The 23,401-nt window shown below is 39.8% G+C and overlaps 1 protein-coding gene across 42 annotated transcripts in view; it reads right to left on the bottom strand.

Annotated features, from left to right (window-relative positions):
* APBB2 (amyloid beta precursor protein binding family B member 2) overlaps positions 1-23,401 on the bottom strand; it is a 381,324-nt gene that overhangs the window by 330,873 nt on the left and 27,050 nt on the right. For 12 of the 42 annotated variants that reach the window (XM_067036201.1, XM_067036193.1, XM_067036176.1 and 9 more), the window contains one exon: positions 17,319-17,395. The exons of 14 other annotated variants lie outside the window; for them this stretch is intronic. The gene's annotated coding sequence lies outside the window, so the exon portion shown is untranslated. Of the gene's footprint in view, positions 1-17,318; positions 17,396-22,789; positions 23,250-23,401 lie in introns of those variants that run through there. 16 more of the 42 variants (XM_067036174.1, XM_067036194.1, XM_067036200.1 and 13 more) reach the window with 6 other exon arrangements.

Below are 23,401 nucleotides of genomic sequence, written 5' to 3'. Positions count from 1 at the left end.
TAAATGCACCAACATTCGAATTATAGGGGCCTCAGAAGAAGAAGAGAAAAAGAAAGGGACTGAGAAAATATTTGAAGAGATTATAGTTGGAAACTTCCCTAATATGGGAAAGGAAGCAAGTCCAGGAAGCACAGAGAGTCCCATACAGGATAAATCCAAGGAGAAACACGCCAAGACACATATTAATCAAACTGTCAAATATTAAATATAAAGAAAACATATTAAATGCAGCAAGGGAAAAACAACAAATAACACACAAGAGAATCCCCATAAGGTTAACATCTGATCTTTCAGCAGAAACTCTGCAAGCCAGAAGGGAGTGGCAGGACATATTTAAAGTGATGAAGGAGAAAAATCTACAACCAAGATTACTCTACCCAGCAAGGATCTCATTCAGATTTGATGGAGAAATTAAAACCTTTACAGACAAGCAAAAGCTGAGAGAGTTCAGCACCACCAAACCAGCTTTACAACAAATGCTAAAGGAACTTCTCTAGGGAAGAAACACAAGAGAAAGAAAAGACCTACAATAAGAAACCCAAAATAATTAAGAAAATGGGAATAGGAACATACATATTGATAATCACCTTAAATGTAAATGGATTAAATGCTCCCACCAAAAGACACAGACTGGCTGAATGGATACAAAAACAAGACCCGTATATATGCTGTCTACAAGAGACCCACTTCAGACCTAGGGACACATACAGACTGAAAGTGAGGGGATGGAAAAAGATATTCCATACAAATGGAAATCAAAAGAAAGCTGGAGTAGCAATTCTCATATCAGACAAAACAGACTTTAAAATAAAGACTATTACAAGAGACAAAGAAGGACACTATATAATGATCAAGGGATTGATCCAAGAAGATATAACAACTGTAAATATTTATGCACCCAACATAGGAGCACCTCAATACATAAGGCAAATACTAACAGCCACAAAAGGGGAAATCAACAGTAACACAATCATAGTAGGGGACTTTAACACAACACTTTCACCAATGGATAGATCATCCAAAATGAAAATAAATAAGGAAACACAAGCTTTAAGTGACACATTAAACAAGATGGACTTAATTGATATTTATAGGACATTCCATCCAAAAACACAGAATACACATTTTTCTCAAGTGCTTATGCAACATTCTCCAGGATAGATCATATCTTGGGTCACAAATCAAGCCTTGGTAAATTTAAGAAAACTGAAATTGTATCAAGTATCTTTTCCGACCACAATGCTATGAGACTAGATATCAATTACAGGAAAAGATCAGTAAAAATTACAAACACATGGAGGCTAAACAATACACTACTTGATAACCAAGAGATCACTGAGGAAATCAAAGAGGAAATCAAAAAATACCTAGAACAAATTACAATGAAAACATGATGACCCAAAACCTATGGGATGCAGCAAAAGCAGTTCTAAGAGGGAAGTTTATAGCAATACAATCCTACCTGAAGAAACAGGAAACATCTCAAATAAACAACCTAACCCTGCACTAAAGCAATTTAGTTGCTCTAAAGCAATTAGAGAAGGAAGAATGAAAAAACCCCAAAGTTAGCAGAAGGAAAGATATCATAAAGATCAGATCAGAAATAAATGAAAAAGAAATGAAGGAAACGATATCTAAGATCAATAAAACTAAAAGCTGGTTCTTTGAGAAGATAAACAAAATTGATAAACCTTTAGCCACACTCATCAAGAAAAAAAGGGAGAAGACTCAAATCAATAGAATTAGAAATGAAAAAGGAGAAGTAACAACTGACAGTGCAGAAATACAAAAGATCATGACAGATTACTACAAGCAACTCTATGCCAATAAAATGGACAACCTGGAAGAAATGGACAAATTCTTAGAAATGCACAACCTGCCAAGACTGAACCAGGAAGCAATAGAAAATATGAACAGACCAGTCACAAGCACTGAAATTGAAACTGTGGTTAAAAATCTTCCAACAAACAAGAGCCCAGGACCAGATGGCTTCACAGGTGAATTCTATCAAACATTTAGAGAAGAGTTAACACCTATCCTTCTCAAACTCTTCCAAAATATAGCAGAGGGAGGAACACTCCCAAACTCATTCTACGAGGCCACCAACACCCTGATACCAAAACCAGACAAAGATGTCACAAAGAAAGAAAACTACAGGCCAATATCACTGATGAACATAGATGCAAAAATCCTCAACAAAATACTAGCAAACAGAATCCAACAGCACATTAAAAGGATCATACACCATGATCAACTGAGGTTTATTCCAGGAATGCAAGGATTCTTCAATATACGCAAATCAATCAACATGATACACCATATCAACAAATTGAAGGACAAAAACCATATGATCATCTCAATAGATGCAGAGAAATCTTTCGACAGAATTCAACACCCATTTACGATAAAAACCCTCCAGAAAGTAGGCATAGAGGGAACATTCCTCAACATAATAAAGGCCATATATGACAAACCCACAGCCAACATCGTCCTCAGTGTTGAAAAATTGAAACCATTTCCACTAAGATCAGGAACAAGACAAGGTTGCCCACTCTCACCACTATTATTCAACATAGTTTTGGAAGTTTTAGCCACAGCAATCAGAGAAGAAAAGAAATAAAAGGAATCCAAATCAGAAAAGAAGAAGTAAAGCTGTCACTGTTTGCAGATGACATGATACTATACATAGAGAATCCTAAAGATGCTACGAAAAAACTACTAGAGCTAATCAATGAATCTGGTAAAGTAGCAGGATACAAAATTAATGCACAGAAATCTCTTGCATTCCTATACAATAGTGATGAAAAATCTGAAAGAGAAATTAAGGAAACACTCCCATTTACCATTGCAACAAAAAGAATAAAATATCTAGGAATAAACCTACCTAAGGAGACAAAAGACCTGTATGCAGAGAATTATAAGACACTGATGAAAGACATTAAAGATGATACAAATAGATGGAGAAATATACCATGTTCTTGGTTTGGAAGAATCAACATCGTGAAAATGACTTTACTACCCAAAGCAATTCTACAGATTCAATGCAATCCCTATCAAACTACCACTGGCATTTTTCACAGAACTAGAACAAAAAATTTCACAATTTGTATGGAAACACAGAAGACCCCGAATAGCCCAAGCAATCTTGAGAACAAAAAATGGAGCTGGAGGAATCAGATGCCCTGACTTAAGACTATACTACAAAGCTACAGTAATCAAGACAGTATGGTACTGGCACAAAAACAGAAATATAGATCAATGGAACAGGATAGAAAGCCCAGAGATAAACCCATGTACATATGGTCACCTTATCTTTGATAAAGGAGGCAAGAATATACAGTGGAGAAAAGACAGCCTCTTCAATAAGTGGTGCTGGGAAAACTGAACAGGTACATGTAAAAGTATGAAATTAGAACACTCCTTAACACCATACACAAAAATAAACTCAAAATGGATTAAAGACCTAAATGTAAGGCCAGACACTATCAAACTCTTAGAGAAAAACATAGGCAGAACACTGTATGACATAAATCACAGCAAGATCCTTTTTGACCCACCTCCTAGAGAAATGGAAATAAAAACAAAAATAAACAAGTGGGACTTAATGAAACTTAAAAGCTTTGCACAGCAAAGGAAACCATAAACAAGACCAAAAGACAACCCTCAGAATGGGAGAAAATATTTGCAAATGAAGCAACTGACAAAGGATTAATCTCCAAAATTTACAAGCAGCTCATGCAGCTCAATAACAAAAAAAACAAACAACCCAATCCAAAAATGGGCAGAAGACCTAAATAGACATTTCTCCAAGGAAGATATACAGATTGCCAACAAACACATGAAAGAATGCTCAACATCATTAATCATTAGAGGATTGCAAATCAAAACTACAATGAGATATCATCTCACACCCGTCAGAATGGCCATCATCAAAAAATCTAGAAACAATAAATGCTGGAGAGGGTGTGGAGAAAAGGGAACCCTCTTGCACTGTTGGTGGGAATGTAAATTGATACAGCCACTATGGAGAACAGTACAGAGGTTTTTTAAAAAACTAAAAATAGAATTACCATACAACCCAGCAATCCCACTACTGGGCACATACCCTGAGAAAACCATAATTCAAAAAGAGTCATGTTCCAAAATGTTCATTGCAGCTCTATTTACAATAGCCAGGACATGGAAGCAACCTAAGTGTCCATCAACAGATGAATGGATAAAGAAGATGTGACACATATATACAATGGAATATTACTCAGCCATAAAAAGAAATGAAACTGAGTTATTTGTAGTGAGGGGGATGGACCTAGAGTCTGTCATACAGAGTGAAGTAAGTCAGAAAGAGAAAAATAAATACCATATGCTAACACATATATATGGAATCTAAGAAGAAAAAAAAAAGGTCATGAAGAACCTAGGGGTAAGACGGGAATAAAGACACAGACCTACTAGAGAATGGACTTGAGGATATGGGGAGGGAGAAGGGTAAGCTGTGACAAAGTGAGAGAGTGTCATGGACATATATACACTACCAAAAGTAAAATATATAGCTAGTGGGAAGCAGCCGCACAGTACAGGGAAATCAGCTGGGTGGTTTGTGACCGCCTAGAGGGGTAGGAGGGAGGGAGACGCAAAAGGGAAGAGATATGGGAACATATGTATATGTATAACTGATTCACTTTGTTATAAAGGAGAAACGAACACACCATTGTAAAGCAATTATACTCCAATAAAGATGTTAAAAAAAAAAAAGCAAACCAAAAAACCTTATTTTTTATACAGACTGCCTGAAAAAGTGAAATAATAATATCACTTCTCATGGTAACTTTTAAATAACTAAAATAGCTATTTTATCCCCTGAATTTCAAATCCTGTATCCCACTAGCTTTAATGTAAGCACAAAAAGTAAACTCCAAATATTTTTAGGACCAACAGAAAGTTACAACTTAGAGATTGATTCCTTTCACTTAGGAGTATTCCTAAATGATCCCTTAAAGCATACCTATTTTTTAGAGGACTATATTAAATCCAGGTGTTCGAGTATATATCAAGGTTAACATAATGTCCACCTTCTGGATTCTCATTTTTCTTTTTAAGTTTTATTTTACAAAGGATTTTAAGTGGGTATATTTTCCCTTCAGCCCCATTTTCAGAAAGTTTCATCATCGGAGTAATAAACCACTTCCCTAACCCATTAAATCTTGAATACTTCTGTCACAAAAAAATCAAGTATTTCGTATTTTAACTGACCATTTGAGATGTCTGCAACACAGGCACATAAAGGAAGACAGTTTGAGATTTGGAATCCAAAGAACCTCAGGTGTGTGAGTTTTAGCTGTGTAGCACTGGGTAAATCGCCTATTTCCTCACTGTACGCTAGGGTCACATTAGCACCTGCCTCTCAAGAATGCTGAAGATCTATCTCTGATTCTCTGATCCTGCAATGCCAACTGGGCGTCCTACAATTCAATTTCGACACCAACTACCCAGAGGGAGCATCAGACCCACAAGTTTAAGGGCTCACTCCAACAAGACTGCCCTCATTTCAGAGGCCAGTGACGAGCACCCTGTTCCCAGGTCACCTGTATTTCTATCTTACTTAGCCCACAACACCTACCTCCTCAGGTTCACGAGAACAGCTCACAGAACTCAGGAAAACACTTTAATTACATTTAGTAGTTCATCACATAGGACACAACTCAGGAAGAGCCAAATGGAAGAGCCGCACAGGGCAAGGTCTGAGGGGAAGGGGTACACGGAGTTTCCACGCCCTCTTTGGATGTGCCTCCCAGCACCACTATGTGTTCACCAACCCAGTCATTTGGGGGTTTTATGTAGGTTTCATCACCTAAACGTGACTGATTAAATCACTGGCACTGTGAGGAAACTGAGATTTGAGGAGATTTTCCTCAAGATCACAGAGCAATAATTTGACTCGAAGGTCATGCTTTTAATCCCATATCCATGCCACCTTCCATGGATTATATAAAAAAGAGCATTTGTCAGTAAGGGTGTTTTATTGTGTCCTCGGTGCTGTCCATCAAAAGTATTCTAGTTTGCTTGGTAGTTGTACACGTATCACACTAAAAATGCTTGTGTATTGTTTGATGAACTTGATAGAATTGCCTTTTCATAACTTCCCAATCCCATGATGACAAAGTAATTTTTAGACGGTAATTTCACTATATACTTTCCTATTAGGTGAAGGATGCATGAACCATTTACAAGAGTAAGAATTGTAATTGGCTTTATATAACAATGTTTTATAAAATGTCTCTGTTTTCCTTCACCTCATCGCCCCTGTGTTAGGTGACAATATGTCTCTTTACCTGCAGAGCTAAGCACCACCTTCTGAACCACCGTGACCATCAAGGGACCACACCCCTGCGAAGGCTGACTTGCACTTGTCCTTCTACTTTTAACATCTCTGCTTTTTTAACTCAGTGGGTCACACAAATTAATAATGAAAATAGATTCTCATTCATTTTTGTTGGTCAAAACCAAATCAAAGGTGTCTGAGGAAGAAGGATTACGGAGAATTATGCCTGAAGTCAGAGAAGCAGGAATCAAAATGTGAAGGACCTACTTCTCTTCAGATCCAGTTATTTGAATCATCAGCTCCTCCAGACCAGAATTTCCCAAGGCAGTGGGAGACGTTCTTGTTGATAACATACCTAAGCATGTTATTATGGACACTGAGTATCCTTTAAAGATGGTCATTTAATTTCTTGTTGAAAGCTGACAAATTCCATAAAAAATATTACACACTCTTGTTTATCAAAATGCCTGTCCCTCTGCTAGACAAAATAAGTCTCCAACTAAAGTACAGTTCAAGATGACATTGAAAAGAATTTTTCTTAAAGAGGTTGCTGATGCATGGTATTGATTTACTTTTCATTCTCCAATTATAAATAAATTATAAACAATTTGCATTTATTTTTTCCTGATAGTGGAAGGAAAATAATAAAGAAAAATAACTGAGTCATTAAAAAAAAAAATCACTGGCACTTGGTGACTGAACTTAATCTCTAGTCCCTCTCTTCTCCCCCAACCCCCGAGGTTCAGGGAGGGGCTGAAGCTCAACCATCTAATAATGGCTTGGTGTTCCTGGTGCCCAGCCCTCATCCTGAAGCTACCTAGCAGTGTCCTTCCAACCCTCAGCCAGAAGTCATCTCATTAGCATACAAAAGACATTCTGACCACTCAGGGATTCCAACGGTTCTAGGAGCTCTGTGCCAGCAACCTGGGACAAAGACGAAATAGTAACTTTTTGTTACACCATATGCTGAACATAAATACAAATGGTGGCTATTGGTGTCTTTATCAATACCAAATAGTAGTCAGTCTTGCAGGTGCCTCCCCAGCACTGAATGGCAAACGTATGGTTTAAGTGAGACTGCCCACCCCCATCCCTATGTTCCTATCTTCCTTCTAACATTCAGTGGCTCGAGAATGGACAAATAACAATGCCATTGGCTAATGGCATTCCCCTGATTACAGAGAAGGGCTCTGAATTGATCTAATGGGTATGAACCGCAACGCTTTTGAACAATAGTTAGGAAAACTCTTTCCCTAGACGTGAACAAGGATACACATCATTCTGGAAGCTACTAGCAGCCATTTTACCACCCTGAAAAAACCACACTGAAAAAGCTAGCAGGAAAGGCCAGTCCCAAAGCAGGGCTTCTCAATAGCCTGTAACAGTCTATTACAAGGTCAGGACAGAAATAAACATGTTTAGAAACATTTACAGCAACTTGGCAGAAAAGTTTTACATCTGTTGAATTTAACTTTAAAAATATGGGATATATTTGCCTTTTTAAATTTCATTTTTCTAGTAATTCACTTGTGTTTGTAATGTATGTTATAAAAGTACTGATCTGCACTGGTTTAGAATTGTTTTTTTTTTTTTAGTTCCTTTCCTCAGATAGCTTGAGAAGCACTGGCCTAAAGATCTGAGCAATGGGGCTTCCCTGGTGGCGCAGTGGTTGAGAATCCGCCTGCCGATGCAGGAGACACGGGTTCGTGCCCTGGTCCGGGAAGATCCCACATGCCGCGGAGCAACTAAGCCCGTGAGCCATGGCCGCTGAGCCTGTGCGTCCGGAGCCTGTGCTCCGCAACGGGAGAGGCCACAACAGTGAGAGGCCCGCATACCGAAAAAAAAAAAAAAAAAAAAAAAAAAAAAAAAAAAAAAAAAAAAAAAAAAAGATCTGAGCAATGAAACCATAGCCTTGTTCAAACCATACCTAAACCCGATATGTCATCTCTACTTTTTAGTTCACTGAGCCAACAGATACTCTTTACTGCTTAAGCCTATCTGAGTTGAATTTTCTGCCATTTACAATAGAATCTATTCTACCTGATACTGGAAACTGATTACCAACCCAAAGTAAGGTGGAAGAATGGACAAAGATGGAGGTAAGATACAGCACAGGCAAAGGTACCAAGAATTCCAATCATTACATAAAACTCTACATGAAACTAAAGAAGAAAATATCCAAGCAAAGATATATATTCAGATAAAGGCTTTCAGAGCCCTGCAATTAAATGGCCACCTTGATGGATTTCCTTCCTTTAAAAAATGAACGCATGTAAACATTTCTTTGTTTCACTCATTTCAGCAACTGTCAATTTTGAGCCAAATGAATTATCTTCAAGCAAATGTCACACACAGTGGGGAGTGATTTCATTTTACTAAATTGTTGTCAAACCTTTGAATACTGAAGCTTCCAAAAAAGGAGAATTGGAAAAATGACAGTTTAGAGGTGGGAAAGAAACATGAGTTATTTCAAAGCAGCAGCCTGTGATACAGTGAAATCTTTCTTCTAAAGTGCCTCCATCTAACATTTTTCAAGCTGCAATCATTTCAACTGCTGGCTTTCACTATATTTATGCTGAAATTTAGCTGATTTATTTTAATAGTATTTTACCAGGGTGAAAAGCCAAAAATGAATAGAGAAAAAAAAGGAAAAGAAAATATTACTGTAGGTTTTAAAGATAAAACTAGAAATGGAAGGAACTAGGAAAGAATGAACTTTGTTAAGAAAAATGTTGACTAGTTTTATTTCTTTCATGAATCTAAAACAGAATGAGGTTACTCTAAGTTAGAAGCCCATGTATAATAGGTGAGGTGAGCAGGTTAGTGGGGGAGGCGGGGAGGTACCCACCCTGAATAATCAGTTCAAGCCCAGGGAACTCCTAAAACCCTTAGCAAGATCTGGTAAATGAGGCAGTTAGCAAGGAGTCATAGCCTCCTCCAAAGCTTCCCTCACTGGGGGGCCCAGGGACATTTTCCCCAGGAGTCTGAGATCTAGAAACTTTCTATTTGTTGGTTTTTTTTTTGATGTTTTTAAAAATTAATACATAATAATATAAGCATACTTTAGGCCATTCACATGCCAACCTTCTTACAGTCAAGTAATCTCAATTCCTACAACTGCATTTACAAGCGTGCTGGTACCAAGATCACTCAAAATGACAGCATTTAACTCTTGTTAGTGTTTCTCAAGCCATAATGTGTGCCCCCAGACAAAGTCTCAGAGGTCCACATTATCTGAAGTTTGAGAAGCTTGAGGCTACTTAATATTATCATATCCGTTTGGAAGGAAGAACAAATAAATTACTTTATAGTTAAAAACCGAGGAATGATATGAGACCCTGAGAAGCACACAAGATCACTTCCATAATATTCTTAACAAAAATGCATAACCTTCATTCAGTCATGAAGAAACAGCCAACAAACTCAAAATGAGGAGCATTCTACAAAATAACTGGCCACTACTCTCCAGAGTGTCGAGGTTATGAAAGACAAAGAAAGGTGAGGCATTGCTCCATATTAACACAACTAAGGCACTATGACAACTGAATGTAACATGTAATCCTGGATTGGATCCTAGACCAAAAAGAACATTAATGGGACATTAACTGGCAAAATTTGAATAAGGTCCCTGGATAATAATATTAAATCAATGTTTAGTCCCTGATTCTTGATCACTGTACAGTGATTATATAAGACCCTTACAATAAGAAAATCTAAATGAAGAATGTAAAGGAATTCTTTGTACTTTTTGCTATTTTTTGGAAAGCCTAAAATTATTTCAGAATAAAAAGTTTAAAACGCTAAAAAATTTTAAATAGACAAGGAAGTGTATGAACCAACGAAAAAGAAACCAAGCGCAGCAAAAACCCGTACAATGTCTATTAATGTCCAGAGGACTAAGGGGTCTCGTCTCCTCTGCAGAGATGGCCCTTATCGAGATCTAACCAATGCATGACGTTACTCTCATTTGGCTTCCCGGGTAGGTTTCCCTCCAGAACTCGTGTCCAGACCCCTTTCTGGCCCTAGTCTTTAACATTAACCATCTGATATTTTAGTTTACATGAATCTCTTATGATTTGAGTTAACAAAAGCCCAATCCCCAGAGTCCAGTCACCTTACAGGTGTGCTGAGAAAAGAACTGATTCTCCAGGTTATTAAAGCTGAGAGCCAGACCCCAAACTATGGCGATAAAGAGCTACTTGCTCTGGGCCCTGCCCAACAACCATTCTGCAAGCCTGCAACACCCAAAGATCATTACTGCCCACATTTTCTTGCAAAGATTAACAGGCAGCTCCCAACCAAAAGAACGTACTCAAGGTACAGTCATCTTGTAAAGCAGGAGATGTCAGCAGCCAGCTTTGAATCTTGCTGAATAAAGGATTATGGAGGACAAAATAGCCAAGGGCCAAGAGCCAAACTCATACACAACTCAGCAAAGGTTTAGCAGCCTGTTGGTTTCAACTGAATAACCTTTTTAATATGGCTCTCTTAGGACCTATATCCACAGTGACCTAGAATGATTCTTATAAAAGGTAATCCTATCCATGTCTTTCCCCAACCTAAAACTCTGAGATAGTTTTCCGTTGCATTTAAGATAGAAACCAAAATCCGGGTGGTAGCCTGGTGTCCTGGGCCCTGCCCACTATCCCACACTTCATCAGGGTCCCTCCCCCTTGCACCCTCCAGACCCTGAGTCAGCCTTGATCTTCACTCCAAAGACTCAGTGCAAACTGTTCTCTTTGTCTAGAATGTCTTCCCACCCCTCTACCCCAACATACACACACACACACACACACACACACACACACACACACACACACACACACACACACTTTAGCCTAGCTAACTTCCAGTCATCAATATCATTCAGGTTTCAGCTTAAATATCACTTAATCAGCAAAGCTTTCACTGACCAACCTTGAGAACTAATGAGCGCCCTCTGTTTGGTGGTGTTCTCATAGCACCCTATGATTTCTCTTCATAGAACCTACCACCACTTCTAATTACATAAAGGCTCTTGGTCTCCTGATTAAATTAGGAGCAACCAGAGGGCAGGGACTAAGTCTGGTTTGCATACCACCACATCCCAAAGTCTAGCACAGTATTTTGCACTTCAGACACAGGGGTGGGTGATCCTGCCCAAGTCCTTGGCTTCTTTCAAGGTTTAAACAAAGCATAGTATGTCAAGCATATGGATATGGTAAGCACTCATTATGTGATAGCTATTAGAATTACGGGGACTTCCCTGGTGGTGCAGTGGTTAAGAATCCGCCTGCCAATGCAGGGGACATGGGTTCAAGCCCTGGTCCAGGAAGATCCCACATGCCACGGAGCAACTAAGCCCACGTGCCACAACTACTGAGCCTGTGTTCTAGAGCCCGCGAGCCACAACTACTGAGCCCACATGCTGCAACTACTGAAGCCCACGTGCCTAGAGCCCACACTCAGCAACAAGAGAAGCCACTGCAATCAGAAGCCTGCGCACCGCAAGGAAGAGTAGCCCCCACTCGCCACAACTAGAGAAAGCCCACGCGCAGCAACAAAGACCCAGCGCAGCCAAAAATAAGTAAATAAATTTATTTATAAAAAACAAAAGAATTACGTCACAATGCCTTTGCTCTAAATATGCTTGAAATTTACAACTGCTTTTTCTTTCACCCGCTGGAGGAGAAAAAAGCCTAGCAAAAGATGCCAAGTTGTCATTTTTTCAATGATACTTTTTGACTGTCAAGTCAGCTCATTTTTAGGATACTGAAAAACTTCAAACTGCAAGGTATAACATCAAGAAAGAAAATGCTTCTAAAATTAACACACTACACTTTTTTTACTCTGAGATATCTATACTCATCATCAGTACATTTTCACTTCCCTCTGTAGCCTTTATTGTTGCCTTCTCTTTCAAACACCCGGTTATTACAGTAAGGGCATTTGCTCCTTTTTCAAACAACAAAGACCTCACTAATAACTTTCATGAAAATGAGTTTTAACTATGGCCAAAATTTCATTTGCTTGAAAAACTTGCTTCTACCTCAACTATGAACTCATGAAAAGTAGGATAAATCACAGCTATCCTGAGCAGTCCTTGTTCATAGGAGGATTTAAAATCATTCACAATTGTTAAGTTAGTGAAAAGATAAAAGTGGGGGGTTGAAACACCCAAACTGATCATTTTTTCAAGATATGTTTCACTTTAACAGCAGCTAAATTCTCCTGGGCCCAGGCAATACACTCAGGCAAAGGAAACCAGAGGAGAAATGAGAATTCAAGTGTGCTGTTTCCTTAGAAGAAAACTACACTTTAAAGAACTTGGCTCTGGAAAATATCTCCACTGAACTTCCAGATATATATATACACATACATACATATATATATATATGTATGTATGTGTATATATATATATACATATATATATATGTATATATATATATAAAACATGCAGCAATATCTAGCAGCTGCATGCAAAGCCCAGTGGGTAATTCAAGGATGGACAAAGATGCGGGGGGAGACTTTCCTTCTACCCACCTAGGTTCGATAGCTAGGTCTACAAAATAAACTGAGAACAGGCAGATTAACAGGAGAAAAGGTCTACAAATTTATTCATTTTTAATATTACACACATGGGGACATCACAGGAAAAATAAAGTAAGTACCCAAAAAAAAGCAGTGAGATTTGAGAGTTTATATACCATCGTAATACGGGAAAGAAAGGGAGGGATGTTTGTTGGCCTCTCAGGGGAGAGTAAATGATTTTTAGGTAAGATGAATGGGCCCTTAGAAGGATAGATGGGAGACATGACTGTTTGTTATAAAGTCTGTCTGGGTGTGGTGTATGTGAAGAGGTAATCTTCCCCGGTTGATGAAACTCCTGGGGAGAGGATTTGTGACAACTGAGTTCCTTTTGGAGGGTCTGTCTTTAGGTAGATAAGGGGAGTTCAGAGAAAGCCTCGCACTGCATTTGCTGTTTTTCAAGTGCCTTTAGTTTAAAACAATCAATATACCAAAGCGGCACATTTGGGAAGGCATGTCATGAACTCCTGCAGATGACAGCATGATCCCTATCCTCAGTCACTGGATAAACGGACACATAATATATACAAAGATGCACACGCATACATCTGATACTGTGACTCTCATGAAAGCTAAGAACCTTGGTGGGGGGGGCAGGGGTGTTTATTCAAAAGCAGCTCTCTTAACTGTTCTCCCCTTTAACCTACTTGCCAGATTAATCAGCACACCCCACTGCCTCTGTAGAGCATAACAACTGATGTTTCCGCACACCAGCGGCTCACAGCTAGTAAGAGGTGCTACCTGAGCCCAGGGCTTCTCAAGGTGGGGTCTAGAGGTGGATGCCAGTCTGCAAACTATTTGTTACCAGCTGCCCAGGAAATGGAGAGTGAGCATTTACAAACGTGGGTAGTCATTACACACAGTCGCCACATCCAAGTGCATGAATAGTGAACTCATCTCAGTGACCAGTTCTGGCGGTGTTGACCTTGTGAGGTGAGCTGCAGGAGGCACCAGCTGCCTACTAGTCAAGTGCTCTAGAACCATGTGACCACGAGGGATGGTTTAAGGTTGTTAATACATTTTAATATAAATGTATTAAAATCCACATCCATTTTTTTCATCAAAAGATCATTTAAATTTGACCATAAGTTTAAAGGACAAGTTGGAACTGGCTACTGAGGAAGAACTGAAGGTGGATTTCGACGCTAGAGCATTGCTTGCTTCATTTTGAAGAAAAGTGAAAAATGAAGATCTTGAGCTTGCTGAAACTGCTTTGCCTTTTTTCATCCTCATGAACATCCCTCTACAAGGCCAGTTCCTCTACCGTGAGTGTTATTAAAACAAACCCACAACCAGTTTAGATATACGTTATTCATTAACCCCAAGATAAGCTATCACTAACCCAGCCTAGAGTAGATAAACAAGCAAGAAGTTCATTTCTGACACTAAAAATCTTAAGCACTGATACATACAGAGTTTGTTAAAAGTATACATAGGGTATTTAATGTGGAGCATCACCATTTTACTCCCAAATTTTGTTTAGTTATAACTGGATTAACAAATTAACAAGAGTAATAGTGATTCTTTACGTGAATTGCCTACACGCATGCTTTTGAAGACCATGCACAGATTTTGTAATTTTTTCCCACATTATTTGTTGTGTTTGTACTTTCTGAGATATAATTTTATTTATGTTGTTTCTAAAATGTTAAAAAGAATTAAGGCTTGCATATCATATGTCTTTTTTTATTTCTTTCTTTTGTTAATAATAGTATAGGTCCATGACAGATTGAAAATAGGAAGACTAGACCTTCAACCATATATAGGTTAAGAAGCAGTGATATGCTCCCACCAGCAAAGCTGTATCCTCCTCCAGGGTCAGATGTGTTTACTTCTATTTATGCCAGTTGTTCTTATAATTTAATTTAATTGTATCCAAACACATAATAAATTGTATATAAAAACATAAAATATGAGTTCAGAAAAAATGTTTCTATGAAAACGAAGTTGAACATCTGAATACTGTGGAATAACACAATAAAACAGTAACACTAAAATAACTGCTGTTATATTAGGCATGAAGAAGTGGCAAAGGATGGGGAGGCAAATCAGAAAAATCTGGAAGGATTCTACATTCATAGTTCACAAGTATCCTGAAGTTCCAATAACACTTTAAAGCAAGCCCAACCGAAAACCAGGTGGACCAGACGTCACAGGTTGTGGTTTATGTGCAAAAAACAACATGGAAACCACTTACCAGGTCCTACCTCAGAAATTAGCAAACAGATGTACATTTATATGTTTGAATTTAAAATAAAATGCTTAAGATATAAATGTAGCATTTTTTTTTACACTTCTCCACTTCAACTGAGCAGCTGCTGGTCATGATAATCCCAGATAAGAGAGCTTATCCTGTAACACAAAATTCTGCACAGAATATTCAAGAGATTCTGGCCTCCTGGCTCTATTACTGTGACGTAACTGGTAGATGATAAAATGGGGACAAAATACAATGTACAGAAAGATACACCAATCACAAAAAGTATAAGGACTCCAAAATGAGGTTCTAACCACATAAAGAAAATGACTGCACAGTGTATGTCTCTTTTTAGTAACATTATACCCACACCCAATTCCTACAGAGAATATGCTTTTTAGCAGTTAACAGCATTAACCAAATAAAAGCAGAGCCCTCAGGGGACTTTCTTTCAAAGGTCAAGAAACAAGTGCAGAATCAAAAAGTACTCTTTTATGAGATACTGCAAAACACTTTCTCTTACTATCAATATAGAAAATTGTTTTGAACCATAAACCAAACTAAGCCAAAGCCATAGGTTTAGTTTAATTCTGAACTCAGACTTTTTTTATAGCTTATCCACATTGGCCCACAGCTCAGGATTAAAGTTTTAATTTAGCGTTAGGAAAACTAAGCAAAACAAATGAAAAGTACAATAGTGTGATGAGGGAAATTAACATAGGAAGTCTCATTTAGCATTACTAGGTTGAGAAAACTAAAATTACAGGGAAAAAATTTTAAGATTGTATTAATACTCAAATTGAAATAATTTGAACAAAAACTCATTTTGAACTAATAGTCCTACCCCCACTTCAAAGCACTGGGATTTGGCTGAATTAATACAAAATTTCACTGTCAATTATATTACGCAAATGAAATAGAACGGAAACAATGTGCGGAAAAAAAGGGGGGGCCATAGAACCGGGTAGCGGAGGAAAAATAATTTTCCTTCCACACTTCTGAGTTCTTAGCTGAAACCCTTGTAATAAAGAACAGATTAACAAGAGAAAAACAAACAGAAACTTATTAACATGTATACTTTGTATACATGGAAGATACCCAGAGGAAAATGAATAACTCAAGGAGGTGCCTTAGAATTCAGACTTAAACACCATCATAATAGGGAAAGCGGAGTGGGAAGCTGGCCTCTTAGTGGAAAGTAAATGATTTTCTAGAAAGATAAATGGGCTCTTAGAAGATTAGGCAGGACTTATGATAGTTTGTGACAAAGTCTGTCTGGGGGTGGTGTCGACACCTAGGCTCCTCTCCTGCGATAAGAGTCAGTCCTCCCTCGTTGATGAAGCTCCTGGAGTGAGGATCTATGACAACTAAGTTCCTTTTGGAGGATCTGTTTTCAGGCAGATAAGGGGAGTTGGGTCAAAGCCTCTCCCTTGCATTTGTTTTTTTCAAGCACCTACAGTTCAGAATAATCAATACATCAAAGTGGCATATTCGGAGGTGGCACGTCCTAAACTCCTACAGTCATATTTTGGGGTGGTGTATGCCGCTACCCTCCACATGCAAAACCTAAACCATGCTGTGGAGGGACACTGGGCCGATGTCCCAGGTCCTGCCCTCCAACTGTGGCTCTACCGATAATTAGCACCATGACCCTGTTTGCTTTAATTCTCGGGTCTCCATCTGTGGTCTCTGGGAGTCAGCTGATGTACACACACCACGGGTGCTACCCACTCTAAGATTCTATTGCCCTGGAACTAAACATACAACTGAAATGGACTGAAGCTCTTATGGGCAATGGAAAGCAAGAAGCAAACATAAAATCTACTACAGTGACAGATCTGGACACCCACCCACTTGGCTGATAGTTATTCTGGTTATGAAATAAAGGAAAAACTGGGGAGACATGCAGCCTACAAAGCAATGTCAAGGACTACCAAACTTTTATAATTCCTCCTGGCAAAATGATAAAACCACAATATAACTTAAAATTTTTTTTGCATTAAAATAGGTTTTCTTCCTTATTTTGTAATGGGCAAAAATTTATTTTTAAAAAACACAAAGGAAATATATTGAGACAAGGGATTCATAGTGTTCATGTAAAGATTGCCTTACTGGCATTTTACCTTCTCTTACAGAACGTTAAATGAATTCTTTCTTTTTAAGTGAAAAGGTGATAACGAAGTAATTAAGAACATATCATCGGAACTAGATGGCCTGGGTCCAAGTCCCACTTACCAGCTGTATATCCTTGAGCAAGGTTCAGTTTCCTCATCTGCAAAATGAGGATAACACGGTCTCAGCACCTCACGTGGCTGTTGAGAGTTAATAGGAGTCAATATATATAAAGCACTAAGCACAGTGTCTCTGGCACACACAAGAACCTATATGTGTTCACTAATATTTTATGGTAACTTCATGTTTAACTAAACATAGATGATCACTAATATACCAAATGAAAACCAAACAACATCAAGACTCTAGAAAACTGCACGTGAAAATATCAACATTAAACATTTGAAACATTAAAATAATTCCAAAATATGACATATGTATGTCCTGTGACAGATGTATGATATCTATAACAGTAGCTTCATTTAAGTGTTTTCCCAGGCTCCAATCCTTCATCAATCTATCCTATCCACTAGAGGAAACTCCCTAAAGCAATGCTGGGTTTAAGTCACTCCCTGCAAGAACCTTAACGACTCCACGCAGTACAGGGTAACCCTCAGACCCCAGAACCAGACTAAATGAGCCACTAGCACACTGTACTTCACAGTATTTACCACAGTTTGTAATTACTTACTTGAGTGATTGTTTGGTTAATACCTTTCTTACCACTAGAATGAAAACCCAGGAGGTAAGGCCAGCATTGTACCCACCACTGTCTATCATAAGGCATGGCCTGCTGCAGGTGGCGGTAAGTATTTGATGGATGAATGAATGACCCTCAGCATCCATCAAGGCTCACAGCAACACCTCATAGGTATGACCCTTCATGGCTTGCAAAACACTCATATAAATTTTCTCATCTGAGCCTCACAGTAAGCCTTTAGGGAAGGCAGAGGCCCCAAATTCAGAGCCACCCAAGGTCACATTCAGTGGCAAAGAACCAAAGTGCCAACCCCTAGTCTGGAGTTCCTTCCAGAGTATTCTCCTGCCCGAGTTAAATCCAATAAAACATACTAAGGCCTTGGCGTGGCCTCGCACTTTCCAGCCTCTGTGGTTTTTACTCTTTCCTTCTACTCACCTAGAACTGCCTCCGACCTCTTTTCCTGCTTTTCATTCATTAAACCAGGATTTATTAAGGACTGTGATTGATGGGCAAACCTTCCTTCTTCCTTAAGGGCCCGCTACTGTGTCATATAGGTGCCATTTCTAGTGCATGGACATCTGTGTATTTACTCAACAAAATGTCTTTCATTGTACAGACATTTATTTGTTCTTTCAAATATAATAGTGAGCACCTACTAACTGCCCTACTGTGTGAGGTTCCAATGAGAACTGCACAGTTAGAATACTGGTTGTCCTAGTGGTTTGAAAAACTACTGCAGTTTCTAGAAGAGAATAACAATGTAAATCAGTCTGCTTTAAAAAGCAATACAATTGCTGCCATTCACACAGTCTGAGATAGCCCAGGTACCTTAATTAAGAAGTAAAACAGGGGCTTCCCTGGTGGCGCAGTGGTTGAGAGTCCGCCTGCCGATGCAGGGGACACGGGTTCGTGCCCCGGTCCGGAAAGACCCCACATGCCGTGGAGCGGCTGGGCCCGTGAGCCATGGCCGCTGGGCCTGCGCGTCCGGAGCCTGTGCTCCGCAGCGGGAGAGGCCACTACAGCAAGAGGCCCGCATACCACAAAAAAAAAAAAAAAGTAAAACAGCCACCAAAATAATATAGATTTTATCAATTTTCATATCATTTTAAAAAGGAATACAGATTAAATTTACATACCATCATTTAAAAAAAAAAAAAAAAGACTCACAAAACGACATCCACAAGCAAAGTATCTCCAGGTCTACTCCACCAAAATGGTTTTTGTACATCAGGTCTTTTAAACAGTTATCGGCCCTTCTCAAACTTGTCAGCTCAAAAGCACACACAATTAAAATGGAAACAACAGATTCAGGAATCCGATTCCTCTGAATTACTAGCACAGAACCACAACTCTAAATACTACAGCAATAAACCTGCAATAATCCTCGTGAAATATAGTATCAATTAAAGGTTGGTGCAAGAAATGTAACGCAGAATTACTGCCGTATTAACACTCCCTGAAGATAAATCACCAAAGACTTTAAACAAGTGAAAATCAATTCTATGAATATTTAACACAGCTGGCTTTATTTAAAATTTCCCATAACACATACATTGGCATAAAAAAGAGCCGCAAAGGGTTAATAATGCGAGATTATATATGAATTCAGAAGAAAGGAAGACAGCAGCCTAGGAATCTTCCTTTATGTTGGAAATGACAATATTTTACAGCCTCGGGGGGGAAAGAAGACAAAACAGTATTCCATAATGTTAACTCATTACAAGATTTAATAGAAACACTACCCAGCTAATTTTCTCCGCGGCATGTGGGATCTTCCCGGACCCGGGCACGAACCCGTGTCTCCTGCATCGGCAGGCGGATTCTCAACCACTGCGCCACCTGGGAAGCCCTACCCAACTAATTTTAATCCTCCTCTTTCTTTCCCACCTAAATTTAATTGCTGAATTTAAGAGGCCAATCTCAGATAAGACAAAAAGGAAAGTTGCAAGAACACAGTAAGGAGAGGAATGGACAAAAACCTGAGAAATCTTTTGTCTCGAGGGCAAAGGCTTGGGTCTGTGAATCCGTATAAAGCTGTATGTCTGTCTCTACCTCACGATCTCCTACACGAACACAACTGCTTTCAAACACCGTGGTCCCACGGGTCTTGAACAAGCCTAAGTAAACCTGCAGAAAGGTGGGATTGTGCTGGTTTGCTTGATTGAGGGTCTTTAAAAGTAGAGTGAAACTTGCCCAGGTGTTTTCTTATATCTTCCAATGGACCAAGAGGCCTCCCCACCCCCATTTAAGTATCCCGATCACTGTGCCTTTCCACACCTTGACCATCTACAAGGCAGTGATTTATACATCCCACAGGGAAGCCATGTCCAGCCTCAAGGAGCCTCATTAGGAAAAGCTTCCCTTTTATTAAATCTAAAGCTCTTCTCATTGGGCAGTTTAATTCCACTCCCCCCCCCGCCCTTTTTTTTCTTCTGTGACTCAGTAGAAGGGAATAAATCCCTGAAAGAAAAAAATCCCTTTCATCTCACAAACTAATCACATTTGCTAATTCTGTGAGTTAATAGAATACGTGTGCCCTTCAAAGAAGGGAGGACATTAGTGATCAAATTTAATTCTATCATTTATGTTTAAAAGATTCAGACCTAATATGGCCTTGTAGAAACAAAGCATTTAATATCTCCTTTGATTCTGAAATTGTACAGGTCTCCCTGAAAGTTTAAGTTCACACTATCACCTACATTCAGTTCCCAGCAAGTGCACAGAGCTTCTCCTAATGGCTTCACTGAGGAGGTGCAGATACAACCCAAGGCCCTTCTGTTTAATTATTGCAGTTGCCCTTCCGGGTCTTCCGCTTCCTTACCTTGGTGGACTGGGAAGATGACAAGAGATGATATTCAAGTCTGTCAATTACACCTTACTCATAATTATTGATTTTAACATATGCGAAGGGTGAAATTGAGAAGCTACTAAAATTGTTTTTGGATGTAAATTATCCTGAGGGCTAATTATGTACAATTTCTTCATTTTCCTTATTCAAGCAAGTGAATCCCAGATAAATTTCCTTTCAGGTCAAATTTTTCTTCCCTTATTATTTCATGACTAATCCTATATAACCCTAACACTGCCTTACTCACCCCTCAAGAACTCAGTATTACTATATTATCCTGTTGGGAGGAAAGGAGCTAAAGCTTGTCTGAGAGGGGCTAACATAACGTACTTTGGCATGAAGCTGTTATTACCGAGCAGAGTTAAGGTTATATAACCCTGTAAAAGAAAAGGGGAAGGAGCCTGAGAAGTACCTGACCTCCATTCTAAGACAGTTACATAAAGGTTTCCCAAAGGTTTTCCCCTTTCTAGCATCCTAGTTACTCTGTACCTCTGGGGTGAACATGGGCCCCCAGCCTCAGCAAGCTACTCATAAAAGTAAGAGCTGCCTATATTTACAGCTTCTACTTTCTCTCTTCCCACTGAGTTCACCCCAATCAGGCTTCCATCCTTGTCGTTCTATCAAAACTGCTCTTGTCAAAGTCACCGATGGCCTACGTGTTGTCGAAGCCAGTGCTCAATCTGAATCCTTATTCTACTGGATGATTACTCTGTCTTGAAACATATTCATTACGTGCCTTCTGAAACACTGCCCCCCCCCTTTCTTTGGGTTCACTTTCTACCTCACTGACTCCTCTTTCTAGGGTCTTCTTTGCTGGTCCCTTCTCATCTTTGAACTCTGGATTCCAGAATCTCTCATGTATCCAATTGCCTGCTCAGCCTCTCTCTCTACATGAGTGTCTACCAGGCATCACAAACTTCAGTCCTAAATCAAATTCCTACTATTACCACCTAACTGGCTCCTCCCAAAACCCTGTCCATCTCAGTACATGGCAACTCCATTCTTCCAGCTGTTCAGGAGCCATCCTTGCCTCTGCGTTCGTTTCCTCTCTTTCTCTCCCCTCTTTCTCTCCCCATCTAATCTAATCTAATGGGATAACAGCTCTACCTTATATCTAGAACCTGACCACTCACTAGCACCTCTAGCACCTGGCACGGCGAACATCATCTCCTGCCTCAGTTATAGCAATGCCTCTGCTTCCTCCCTTCACTCTAATCTCCACAAAGCAGAGTGATCCTTTGTAAAACATAAATCTGATTAGTATATTATTAACCTGTTCAAAACCCTCTAATGGCTTCCTACCTGTTGTGGGTTGAAGTGTTTCCCCCACAAATTCATATGTTGAAGTCTTAACCCCCAAAACCTCGGAATGTGACCTTATTTGGAAAGAGGGTCATCACAGATTAATCAGTCGAGGTCCTTAGGGTGGGCCTTAGTCCAATATGACTGGTGTCCTCATAAGAAGGGGAAATTTGGACACAAAGACACACACATAGGGAGACCACCAAGTGAAGATGAAGGCCAAGACCTGCAAGCCAATGAACACCAACTACTGCCAGCAAATGATCAAAAGCTAGGAGAGAGAGATGGAACAGAGTCTCTCTCACAGCTATCAGAAGGAAGCAACCCTATAATACCTTGATCGTGGACTTAGAACATCCAGAACTGTGAAACAATACATTTCTGTTGTTTTGCCATGCAGTCTGTAGTACTCTATTACAGCAGCCCTAGCAAATTAGTATACCACCTCACACAGAATAAAAGGTGAACTCCGTGCCACGGCCCAAAGGCCCCACATGACTCTACCCCGACTCACACACTGGGCCCCTTGACGTTCCCCCAACAGGCCAGACACACTCCTCCTCAGGGCCCTTGCTCTGGCTCTTCCCATAGCCTGGCCTGCTCTGCCCCAGCGCCCTCAGTTCCTTTAGATCTCTGTTTAAGTACCTCCATAAGGCCTTCTCCCTCCAACACTCTCCACTCCCCTGCCAAGCTTTATCTTTCTCCATCACTGTGCTGTCACCTCCAGATACTTTAAACACTTACTGTGATAGACTGGAAGATCCACTGCTAAGACCCACAGAGCAGGGGCAGGTAGACGGGCTCCAGGGCCCGGCTCCTCAGGATCAGCTGGTCAGTCTTAGGGCAGAGAGCTCCCTGCCGGAGGCCACACCCCTACTGGGGCAGCCGCACCTGGTAACACACCTAAAAGGAGTGAGGTCATCACTCAGTGCCGGAATCTCTGCCAGGGAATCCACGTCACTCCAGAGGTCTCCACAGGCTGGTGGGGGCTCTGTCATGTCCAATCTGCATCACAGTTCAACTTCTTCCTTGGCCCAATGCTGCTTCCACCCCCTTTCCGTTCACCGTGTTGATCCCAAATAAACATCTTGTTCCCCCAACTCCATCTCAGCATCTGCTTCAGGAAAACCCAACCCTGAGACACTTGTCTACCTTCCACAACCTGAACGTAATCTTATTGAGGGAAGGGACTTTGGTTCAATGTGTCCCCAAAGCCTAAAATACTACCTGGTACAAAACAGGAAATGACTAAATGGGAATTGGAAGGAAGGAAAGGGGCGGGGTGAGGAGGGAAGGCATTGACCATTTGGATAGGAGACTAGCCCCTGGATAAAACAAAAGGCTCTTAATATAGTC

Source organism: Kogia breviceps, chromosome 6 (genome assembly GCF_026419965.1).
Source record: "Kogia breviceps isolate mKogBre1 chromosome 6, mKogBre1 haplotype 1, whole genome shotgun sequence".
Classification (NCBI taxonomy): domain Eukaryota; kingdom Metazoa; phylum Chordata; class Mammalia; order Artiodactyla; family Physeteridae; genus Kogia; species Kogia breviceps.
This window is presented reverse-complemented; position numbering and strand designations above follow the sequence as displayed.